The sequence below is a fragment of the Phaseolus vulgaris genome, chromosome 5 (genome assembly GCF_051622355.1).
Source record: "Phaseolus vulgaris cultivar YP4 chromosome 5, ASM5162235v1, whole genome shotgun sequence".
NCBI classification, from domain to species: Eukaryota; Viridiplantae; Streptophyta; class Magnoliopsida; order Fabales; family Fabaceae; genus Phaseolus; species Phaseolus vulgaris.
This window is the reverse complement of record NC_143502.1, coordinates 39,457,023-39,467,340: the sequence shown is the minus strand read 5'-3', so window position 1 is coordinate 39,467,340 and position 10,318 is coordinate 39,457,023. Positions and strand designations below refer to the sequence as shown.

Here is a 10,318-nt window from a genome sequence, read left to right as displayed (position 1 = left end):
GTATTTCTGTGTGAATTGGTGTGTTGCAATTTCAGAGGGTTTTTTTGAAAACTATGTGTTTTTGCCAAAGGTGGTGTGTGTTCTTGAAGGGTTCAAGGTCATCACTTTGGTGTGTGGTGTGTGATCTAGGTTTCATTACATAGTGAGTTCTCAGTGGTTAGCTGAGGATTGGATGTAGCTTTTGGTTAAGAGTGAACCAGTATAAACATCCTGTGTGAATCTCTCTATCCTTACACCTATTAAACTACTTTAGCTTTGATTTTCTAAACTTCTGCTATAAATAACCTCGCAAAAACAACTTGTTGATTTTTTGGAATCAAACTAAAAAAAGTTTTCCAATTTGTTAAATTGATTTCGAATTGATTGATTCTTCATAGTCTTTCACAATACCTTCAATACTTGCGAAAATCTTTTAAAAAAATGCACCCCTCTTGTTTAAGGCCTCTATTTCTAACAATTGGCATCAAGAGCTGAGTTCTTGAAAGTCATTCAAGTTTTCGATCCTAAACCTTTTTTAAATGGTTGGAAACCTACCCTTTGAGGAGGGTGCTTCAATAAACAGACCACCTCTATTTTGTGTATTAAATTATCAATTCTGGAAGCCATCTCAGATGTGCAAAAGAGAAAAACCCACATTGTGAACCACCTCATCAGCATTGGCAAGATCTTTGAAAGGGAGGAACAAAACATCAAGATCCTCAAATGCTTGGACAGATCTTGGCAACCAAAAGTCATTGCAATCTTTGAATCCAAGGATTTGATAACCTTGACTACAACCTCTTTGTTTGGTAAGCTAATGGACCATGAACTTGAGATGAACCGTCTAAATGACCAAGAACATGAAGAAAAGCATGTGAGGAGCACTAGAGATGGTCAAGAATGAAATGAGGGTAGTGGTGGTGAAACTCTCAACTTGCTTACCAGAAAATTCAGCAAGTTCTTGAAAAATAATAGCAAGGACAAGAACCAATCCTCAAATATGTATTTTTTTTATCAGCAAAGAATGAAATTAAATTAAGAGGGATACAAAAGGGATATCCCAACCCTTTTACATAAACCAAACCACATTAAGAATCTCCAAGAATAAAGAGATGAACAAACACCCCAGAAGTGCATAAGCTAGACATCTTATTCCAGCTAGCACCGTGCTCGTATTGGAATGCTATGAGCACTGCAAACTGCAGCTACAAAACCATCAAAATACACCAAAATATTGGTTATCTCCACCACCTCATTGACATTCCTTCAAATAGGTATAACAGTAAGAAAATTATTTCAATTCTACAAATTATACCTATTTTGGATGTGGTAAACATGGCCTTATCAAAGTCGGTTGTCCCAACAATGAAAGTAAGGAGAGAGGAGCAAACAAGAAATTTGAGAATAAGGGAAAAGCTAAAAGAGTCTACATTGCTTGGCAAGATAATGATATTTCTTCCTCTAGCTCATCATCAAATGGAGATAAAGAGGCAAATTTGTGCTTGATGGCAAGGGAGAATAAAAAACAAGCAATGTAAGTTTCAGCACCTCCATAAACTTTGAATATTATAGCCAACTTCTTGATGCTTTTAAAGAGACTCATAAAGAAGCTAATAGATTGACTCTTTTGAATAACCGGTTTAAAAGGCTTGAATAATTGGCTGGAAAACAGAGTCAAGACATTGGAAGAAAAGCTGAACAATTCGAAAACTGATTTTGAAAATTTGGAAATGATTTAAAAAAAATCTTCTTGCAAATTTGACTCTAGCTTTTGTGAAAATTGTGAATCACTTCAAAAAAAGATTAGTTGTATGTTGAATTATATAATAGATTTGACTCTTTTAACTTGTTTTCAATAATTTTCGTTGTATAATATGATTTACTTTTAATTTGTGTACTACTCTTTCTTAAATTATGTATTTGAAGTTCATTCCAATTTAGCTTGATTGAATTTTGAATATCTATAAGCAAGTTTTAATTTCTTTTATAAACAGGTCAAAATACCATTTAAATTTTTTATTAATAATACGTATAAAAATAGTCACCGAAACTGATTTGGTGGTTATATCTACAAAGTTGTTGTTTAGCAACCGAAACAGAATCGGTTGTTTTTGCTTCCATCTTTATTTGGTGACCGTTTTGTTCGCAAATACGTTTAGCAACCGATTATAGTGCTTTTAGCGACTGAATTTGGTGGTTGCTAAAAATGATTTTTTTGTAGTATAAAAATATTGTATAACAACTCTCTATTAATATATAATAATAATAGATTATGAAAGCACGATTGTTATCGTGACTGTGTATCCATATTTTTAAATTTTATCATAAACTTATGTGTATATGTGATGACATTTTACGGCAAGTGCACCGTGTTTGTCAGAAGTAATAATTGTCCCTAAGGACGGATATCGATCTCACAAGGAACAGTAAATTATGAAGTACAATATTCGCTAAATATAACAACATAACAATAAAAAGAGTTTATAAGTGATTGTGTTGGCACTGATCAATAAGAAAACAAACAAAGAATTAGTTGATTTAATTGGAAAAATAGGGATTAGGTTTCCTCTCTCCCACTCTCATGTATTTTGATTAGCATGTTAATATTGAGTTCTTTAATTGAAATTGATGCCCGTAGAAAATTCATTTATATTTATCTCTCGCATATAAAATCCTTAAGAATGTTTCCTAAATATCGATCCCTCGCATATTTTTAAAAACAACTTAGAATCACACTCAGATGTTAATGGCAATTAACATTTCAAGTTTATCCCTAACACTCAAATATGCTAAGTATTGATGTTTAGGTATAAATCCTAAAAATACCTCTCGGTCAGATTTAAGATTCTCAATTTGTCACGGAAAGTTAAAAGTAAAACAAAAATACCAATAATCAATCAAGAACTGAATATTAATATATAAGATATCACCTCAATACATAAGAGTTTGAGCAGATTACTCCCAATCTCAAAGGGTAGAATTAGCTACGCATACTTCTAGCACCTTCCATTCTCCCAATTGGTTACAATTCACTCTATGGTGTTTTCCTCTCAATCTGACACACTAGGATTGAGCCTCTAGCCCTCTATTTATCCTAGTTTTCTAGGGTTAGGTTGCTTCCTGTGTCGCGCTAATGGGCTAAATGATAAAACATAAAAAATGTCCAATCTTTCTTTGCATCTTTTTCCATTATGGGACCTTCCGACTTTATCTTTTTAGCTCAAATTATTCTTCTTTATTTCAAATCTTCAATCTTCCCTAGAAATCTGCAATTAACACCAAATTTGGGAATAAAATGCTCTTAGTCAAATAAAGCTCATAAAAATATAAAAAGGTATAAATTCATAAATTAGAGATTATTTTATATGTAAATTAGCAATAAATCCTCATAAGTGCCTATATTTTAATATGAAACATTACTGAAATTAGGCACTTATCAATATGTATTTTTTAAATCCTATTGTAAATTTTTATGGTAAATTTATAGCGAAAGGAAAACCCTAATTTGCCTTCAAGGTGTCACTAGTACAGAATATCCTAACAAAAACCCCCCCAAATAACGACTTTTATAAGAAAATCATCATAAAAAAAGATTGTTGGCCATTTTTTCATTATTAATTTTTAACCAAGGTTGTGTGAGGAACCGAAATTAAACAGAGTTCAAAGAGAGAATTAACGACAGTTTTGGCACGAACCGTCGTTAAAAAGGGTTCCGGAGATAATTAACAATGGTTCGTGTGAAGAATTGTCGCTAAAAGTAACGTTCATCTCTATACCACTGTCGTTGCTCGTTCTGAACGGTCGCGACACCAACCCCCACTACTAAGAATTGCGACTCATGTCGTCGTTTGTCTGAACCAAGACGCCCATCGTCGCTACTGCGAACCGCGACGCCCGTCGCTATTGCTCTGAATCGAGCGCCTGTCACTATTCCGCTCAAAACCTGTGAAGAACGTTTGCGCCACTTCTCGAAACCTTTCACACCGAACCATGCACGTCCACTGTCGCTAACCACTCTACATCGCTCGGGGCCGCTCCCCACTGCACCTCTCACCTCCGCAAGCTTCCTTCTCGTCACGAATGAATAAAAACTGACAATCGAGGTTAATATTTTATTGTTATGTATGTGTTGAACGTGTTGATGCTCAGTCTCGTGGGTGTATGACCTTCAACAATTATTATTTAGTTGTTAATGAATTAGATAGTATTTGTATATATGGAACACCTTGATGCTGAGTCCGAGAGTGTTTGACCTTCAACAATTTGGATTTAGTTTTATTATGAATTAGATAGTATTATATGTACTAAATGTGTTAATGTTGAGTCCAGGGGTGTTCAACCTTGGACAATTTTAATTTAGACTTTCTTAGTTTATCAGAGTTGGATTAAACATCGTGTATAAGTGATACATACGAGAGAGGGGTGGAAGAATTGATATAGTTTGCACAATGTAATGTCGTTAGTAATCATAAGGTATATAAAGTATATTTGTTCCCTCACTTCAATGTGTGTCATCGATTTATTTAATAACATTTATTTTGACTTGTAGTGCATAATTAATCTAGAAATTATGAGTGTGGTTACTATGTGATGAAATGGATATCAATTATTGTGCGATCTGAAATTGATGGAGGTTGGGATCAGGTAATACATCAATACATAAGGACAATAAAATTTAGTATTCAAATGTGACAGTTTTTCAATGACCCACAACCAATAAATTTGAAAGCACTGGAGTATATAACACTACAAGAAAATCATGAAATAGAAACCAATTTTTAGATACCAAAATAATTAGTTGCAATAGTAACTAAATTAGAGACCATTTTGGAAACTAAAACAAAAATTGGTTTCTAAATTAGTTTCTATTATTTTCTATTATTGTTAAATAGTTTCTAAATTGGTATCTAATTAGCAACCAAGGTTTTAGAGACTAAATTTAGAAACTAAATAATTGGTAGTTAAAACCTTGGTTGCTAATTAGATACCAATTTAGAAACTATTTAACAATAATAAAAAATAATATAAACTAATTTAGAAACCAATTTTTGTTTTAGTTTCTAAAATGGTCTTTAATTTAGTTACTATTGCAACTAATTATTTTGGTTTCTATTTGATGATTTTCTTGTAGTGTAAAGACAACATGGTCAAAATAATGTGTAACAAAGTATAACACCTTAGGATAAATGAATAATTAGAATGACATCACATAAGTATTTTATATGTATTTTATATTTAAATTATGATATTATATGTAGTCATAATTTTGTTACAATCAATGATTTTTTTGTATGGAATATTTATACATTATGAAGAACAAACGCATATATAACAATATTGGAAAATTTCTAAAAAAAAAAACTTCTAACAATGATTCTGAACAAAAAGTGTCTTATAAAAAAACTCACTAAGTCACTTTTAACAATGGTTCCAGGATAGAACCATCTTTAAAACTCCTTCAGAATTACTTTTAACGACAATTCTAGAACCATCGTTAAAACTAAGCTATCATTCTCTTCTTTTTTTCTACACTATCGACAGTTTTGCATTTAGCATCATAATTTTTGTTTTATAACGACGGTTTTATAACAATCTTTAAAAGTGATTAATTATAATGACGCTTTCATTAATGACATACCGTCTTCAAATGTTGTTTTTAACCGTTATTCAAAGTTGTTTCTACATTAGCGTGTCATTCTTTAATATAAATTACATATAAGTTTATGATAAAATTAAAAAATACAAATACACATAAATTTATGATAAAATTAAAAAATACAGATACAAATAAGCTTATGATAAAATTAAAAAATGCATACAAACATAAGTTTATTAAGACCTAAAAAATGCAGATACGCAAAAGTTTATGATAAAATTAAAAAATACATATACACAAAAAATTATGATAAAATTAAAAAATAAATATACACATAAATTGATGATAAAATTAAAAAATGTTGATACACGTAAGTTTATGAAAAAAAATATGAATATAATAATTTTATGATAAAATTAAAAAATACATATACACATAAATTTATGATAAAATTAAAAAATGCGAATACACATAAATTTATGAAGAAATAAAAAATATGAATACAAATAAGTTTATAATAAAACTAAAAAATGAAAATATAAATAAGTTTATGATAAAATTAAAAAATACAAATACAAATAAGCTTATGATAAAATTAAAATATGCGAATACATCATAAATTTATAAATGTACATACACATAAGTTTATAATAAAATTTAAAAAGTGTAGATACACAACTTATGTGTATGCATTTTTTAAATACATAGGTAACATATACACATAAAATAAAGGGAGGAGAATGGACCCAAACAATTGGTTGAATGGTTAAAAAGAAGATCTTGCAGATAAAATTTCTCTCATCATTTCTCTTTAAATTCAAAATCGCTCCATGAATCAAATTCAAAACAACTCCATGGCAAGAATAATGACGAAATTACAAAATGATTTTTCTTATAATTTTAAATTTTAAAAGATAAAATAATATAATGAGATATATTAGATAGGTAAAATGGAAAAACAAATTGTGCACTGATAAGTATATAATTTCAGTAATATTTCATATTAAAATATAGGCACTTATGAGAATTTATTGCTAATTTACATATAAAATAATCTCTAATTTATGAATTTATACTTTCTTACATTTTTTATGATCTTTATTTGAATAAGAGTATTTTATTCCCAAATTTGGTGTTAATTGCAGATTGCAAAGAAAGATTGGGCTTTTTTTTTATGTTTTATCACTTAGCCCTTTAGTGCGAGACAGCAAGCCACCTAACCCTATAAAATTAAGATAAATAGGGGGCTAGAGGTTCAACCCTATTGCCAGATTGAGGTGAGAGAGATGAAACTAATCCTTATTTTTCCAATTGAAACAATTAATTCTTTATCTGTTTTCTTATTGATAAGTGCCAACACAATTAATTCAAAACTCTTTTAATTGTTCTACTTTTATATTTAGATAGGTAAAATGGAAAAACAAATTGTGCACACCAAAGTTTGGTTACCAATTCGTTTGAAGACATATCTTCTTTATATATAGGTATAGAAAATAATATATATTTAAATTTTAAATTAAAAAATAAAATAAATATTATTGAGTTATGGAAAGTGAATATATATTTTTGGTGGGTGTTAAATATATCATCACCTTTTTTATAAATAATTACCCAAATAACTCTATATTATTCATTAAAATATCACATTTTATATAGTTAATGGTGAGAAATCGGTTTTTCTGGGTAATCTAAAATTGAAAAAGAGAAATTGGTTTCTCTGGGTAATATAAAATTGAAAAAGAGAATTTGGTTATGTGTGAAACAATTTTTCACTTTGAAATGTTAAACTTTTCTTATGTATTTAATTAACATTGGTTTATTGAAGTGTTAAATTGAAATAGACGATGTTTTAAACTTTGGGAATAATTTATTTATTTTTATATTATTTTTGAAGAAATTATTATTTTAGACTAGTTGAATAATAAGTTAATTTTGAAGTGTGGAGATTTCAACGGCTAAATTTATTTATTAAAATGATTAAACATACATCTGATAATAACTGTGTTAACTTCTGTTTTGGCTAGTAAGAAGAAGACAAACCTTAGAAATAAGAAACTAGAATAAACAAGAGTAGTCTTATTTCAACAGTTATGAATTTGTAAAGATTCAAATACATAAAGAGATAGAAAGATGTGCTGTAGCAATATAGTATATCAGTTAGTTCTTGAATCGGTTGGCATATTCAGACACATCACCTTCCTACATATCTTCAGAAGACGGCGACTTCACCTTTGCAGGTTCAGGCGTCTTCACCGTTTCAGTTACCACTGTCACAACAATTGTAAACTCTCATCAGTAAGCAAATTAACACAGATGAATGTCGAAACTATAAAGTATGAGAGAGAAGATTACCCGATAAATTTCTCGTAAGCCCACTGACCAAAACTCTCAGACTCTTCGGTGGCAGGTGCGGGAGCGGCGGCATCAAAGGCGGGTGCACCGGCATCCTTGTCAGATTTGTCACTTGACACGGCGGAGTCCTTGACATCGTTGACCGTCTTGGTGGAGGCTTTCCTGGCCTTCTCTTCATTGGCTTTGGCGCCGTCATGACTACCGCCCCAGCTTGCTCCAATGCACACGGCAAGACACACCACCACAATAATGAACTTCATGTTTATGTTTTCCATTCTTAGGAATTTATTTGAAAGGCTTGTGTTTTATTCTTTTTTATTTTACTTAATTTCTTTTTTATTTTGCTTAATTGATTTGTTGGAGGGTGTATTTATATGCGTAATGAGACATAGGTTGATATGTTTGCGAGACTAATGGTGCGTGGTGATCGCTTTAACGGTTGGTTTTGGGTCATCAGCCACACAATAACCCAAAGAAAACGCATTCAACACTCTGTGTTCTTATGGAGGAGAATGGTTACGTACAAATATCTTTACTCCTTCAAAAATGTAATTTGTTCAATATTTCTATTGTTTATTCCAAATCAAATTTATAATACTCGTAATTTGATTAACTTTAAGATCAATCATAAAACTAAACTCAGAAGTTTAAATGAAAACATTGAATCCATGCATAAGAAATATAAGAATCCATGCATAAGAAATATAAGAAAATTATTGTGAAATTACTAACATAATTTTTTAAATTTAAAGAATTAAAAGACTATGTATTTCAATTTTAATATTTTATGGTTGTATATTATTATATAATATAACGTACATGATTAATATTATTTTAATATTATATTTCAATTATATTTATTAATATTATTATTATAAATAATATTATATTTAATATTATTATTATTATAAATAATAATAATAATAAATTGTTCAATATTCACAATCAATATAAAAAGTTCAAAGCACATAAATAGTTTATGCAAAACAAAAGTTGGAAATGACGTGCTTTTAAAACATTTTTAGGATTTTTTTTTTTTATCTTTAATTTGTTTCAATTTTACACTGTCACTTTTTACATACTCGTGTTTGTTAAGACACAAGTATTTATATAAACAATTATAAGATTTGATAATTTTCTAAAAATTATATTAAATATAAAAATAGGATATTTTTTTTTTCATTTTATAAAATGCTTCGCTAAAAAAATTAATTTTACTATAAAATTATTAATGAAGGTTATTATAACCTCTAGGAAGTGATACACATACACTATAAGAAAAGTTACAAAAAAAAGTGACAGTAAAATAAGCAAACTGACTAGCTTCCACTATGCCAGCACAAGAGAAACACAAAAATAAATATTGCGTTTCCCATAAAAACGTTAAATTCATGTTAAAATTTATAAAAAGAAAAGAAAAATAATAATGTTAGGGTTCACATAAAGGGGTGGCAAAGTGGGGCGGGTCGGCCCTCGACCTGCTGAAAAAAAGTGCCTAATCATATTCCAACTCAAGTTGAATTCATAACATGTCCTTAGAATATCCTTATCATGTTATTGGAATCATATCAAAGGATGTAAGGCTCCAAGGTGAGTGTAGATGACGCCACTTGAGGTTCCAAGATGCACTCAAGATGAGACTAGAAGAAGAGAAGACATAAGTCTCTCAATCACTCACCAATTTGGGAGAATTTCTTTACTCAAAATATCAAATTTGTATTAGAAAGACTCAAGCCCTCCTTTTAAAGGAGAAGGACCGATCATGAGTGTACAAGAAGCTTACAAAGCAAGCTATCCAAGGTTACCTTGCAACTCTTCCACTTCTAGCGCCTAAAGTGGAGAATAGAAGGGATACCTTCTAGATTTTTCTAAAGCTAATATCTAAAGATGCTTTACACAAGAGGTATTTTTAGGTTTCCCTCTTAGCACCTACCTAAACACTATTCTATATTATTTACAAATTTATACAAAAGAAACTATAAAGAGAGATATTAATTGAAGCTCATTCTTGAAAGCTTGTAGTCTTCTTTTGGCTTTAGGCTTGGTCCTCTCTTTATTTTAATTCTTCTTTAATTTTTTAGAAGACTAGAAGGAAGAACTACAAATGTTTGGGTGAATGACCTCTTCCAAGTATATTCGTGATTTGCTATGACGAACCAACATGCTTCACTCCAAGCCGCAACCTACTCCCATGGTTTCCTCTCTACGTCTCACAGCAGATCAATCTATCTTTGTTGACGATCCTTCCCTCTATCGCTCAATTGTGGGAGCTCTTCAATATGTCACTATTACTCGTCCTGAGCTTTCCTTTTCTGTGAACAAAGTTTGTCAATACATGCACAAACCTCAGTTGAGTCATTGGCAGGTTGTCAAACGGATTCTTGGTTATCT

The 10,318-nt window shown here is 30.3% G+C and overlaps 1 long non-coding RNA gene across 1 annotated transcript; it reads right to left on the bottom strand.

Annotated features, from left to right (window-relative positions):
* Window positions 1-7,529: 7,529 nt before the first annotated feature.
* On the bottom strand, window positions 7,530-8,261 carry LOC150027630 (uncharacterized). The gene is made up of 2 exons (XR_016521159.1): window positions 7,928-8,261; window positions 7,530-7,842 (listed from the first exon to the last, which is right to left on the bottom strand). It is a non-coding gene; the product is annotated as an uncharacterized LOC150027630 (long non-coding RNA).
* Window positions 8,262-10,318: the final 2,057 nt, after the last annotated feature.